Raw genomic sequence first — 2201 nt, forward strand, 5'->3', positions numbered from 1 at the left:
GGAGTTGGGTCATTCTAAATTTGAACCTAGATTTCGAAGGTCAGGTTCCTTTCAAAATGCAAGAGTGATGCTTGCAGTTGGGAGGCTAGGGATGCCTTGTGGGCAGGGGTTGCCCGGCTTGTACTAGTGGGGTAGCGATTCCCAAGCTGTGGTACCAGTGCCTCCCTTTGCGCTCCAGCCCTGTCCCTGCAAGTGTTAGGGGCAGCTGGGTGGAGAGGTCACATAACTTCATCAAAGGTTACATGACTTAAAAGCTGCAAAGCCAGGCTATGAACTCAGGTCTGCGTAAATCTTTTCTTCTTTAATGAAGCTCCACGCCAGTCTTAACCAGAAGTCAGAATTTTGGCTCCCTGGAGTTCTCTGGTTAGAAAGTTGAGTCCCATTGTTTCTTGGAGTTACCTTCCAGTGAAGAGAGCCTCCCTATCCCACTTGACTCTGAACTTGCTGAGTTCAGGGTCCATGTTTTCTTTGGCTTTGTTTATTTTGTGCACCTGGCACAGCCCCGACTCAGAGTAGGTGTTCAGCAAATGTTGCTGACCTATCAGAAACATAGTCTACTGGGGGAGGCGCTCATCAAATAATCGTGGTGTGAGGTGCTATAGGTCACATCTGTGTTCAGCGGAGTGGGTAAAGTCTAGGATGGAGGTGGGCTGGGGAAGCATTGGGAAGCCCTGCCCAGAGTGGCCGTGAGATTAGCTGCCTGGGACTCTCCCTTTTTTTTCTTTTCTTTTTTTTTTTTTTGAGATGGAGTCTCGCTCTGTCACCCAGGCTGGAGTGCAGTGGCGCGATCTCGGCTCACTGCAAGCTCTGCCTCCTGTAGTTGCTGTGCCTCCTGTAGTCTGCCTCCGTAGTTGCCTGGGACTCTCTTAGTCCGAGAACCCTCTATTCATGGGGCAAGAGACTCTGATGATTCCCTGTTGCCTTTTGCACCAACTTTCCAACCCTCCCCCATTTCCTTATAGGCACCAGTTGGGGATGGCATCCCTTCGTTAGGTGACCCCATGTGGGCAACACTTTTCTCATTTCTACAGTAAGTGAACAGGACAGATCAATTCCTTCCCCCTTAAATTCTGGGGGTGGAAGCCATTAGATTTGCAAGAGAGAGTGAGTACATGTATGTGGGGTATTGTAGGAGGTGGGGCAAATGGAAGTGCTGCAAGCTCTAATATGGGGGACATGGAGCCTCCTGCTACTGGTAGTGAGGGACTCAGGCCATTGCTCCAGTTCAGGCCCCCACTGTAGGATCAAACACAGTAGGCCACTGACACATGTCTCTGCCTCTCAGCCCATTTTCTCTAATTAATTTAAAGTTAATCTGTCCAGGGTATAGTTTTGATCATGCATCCCCCTGCTCAGAAGCCGCAATGGCCAAATCTGGCTGGAAGTGATTAATGTCTATCGACTCCAAAGTGCTCGCTCACTTTTATAGGACAAGCCTCAAGATTTCAACAGATAAACAGGTGAAGGATGTGGATGACTACTTCACCCAAGAGGCTATGCAGAGAGTAAACAAATACTTGGAAAATAGTTCAACCTGTTAGTGATCAAAGAGATGGAAATGAAAGCCGTGTGAGGATAGCATTTCATACTTATTAAATTAGCAGAATTTTATAAACACCATCACCCAGCACTGGCAAGGTTGGATGACGTCTGTGTTCCTACATCTCTGGAAGCAGTGTGCAAAACTCTGAAAAACAATCTAGTAAAATATAACAAGAACCTTGAAAATATTATTACTTTTTGACTGACTAATCTCACTGCTGGGATTTGATCTTAAGAATATAATGCAATAGACAAAAAAAGCTCCAGGCATGACCCTGGCATTATCCTCCATTTCCCCAAACAGTGAAATGGTTAAGAAAACCATGGTTAATATAGTCAATGCAATATTATACAGCCACAAAATGATAATTATGAAGAATATGCAGAAATATGGAAACCAGTTTATAACATCATATTTGTTTATAAATTGGCAGGATAAAAAAATCGCGTGAACACTGATGGCGACCATGCAAAGTAAATATTCATATTGACAAAGTCTGGAGAATATGCAAAATTGAAAATTATTGAAGGTTGGGAGAAAGATGGGTGTTTTTCCTTTTACTTGAAGAATGTTCTTTGTTAATGTTGAAAAATTATTTTCAGGCCGGGCGCGGTGGCTCAAGCCTGTAATCCCAGCACTTTGGGAGGCCGAGACGGGC

This window comes from Trachypithecus francoisi, unplaced genomic scaffold, assembly GCF_009764315.1.
Source record: "Trachypithecus francoisi isolate TF-2019V2 unplaced genomic scaffold, Tfra_2.0 Lachesis_group8, whole genome shotgun sequence".
Taxonomy (NCBI): Eukaryota; Metazoa; Chordata; class Mammalia; order Primates; family Cercopithecidae; genus Trachypithecus; species Trachypithecus francoisi.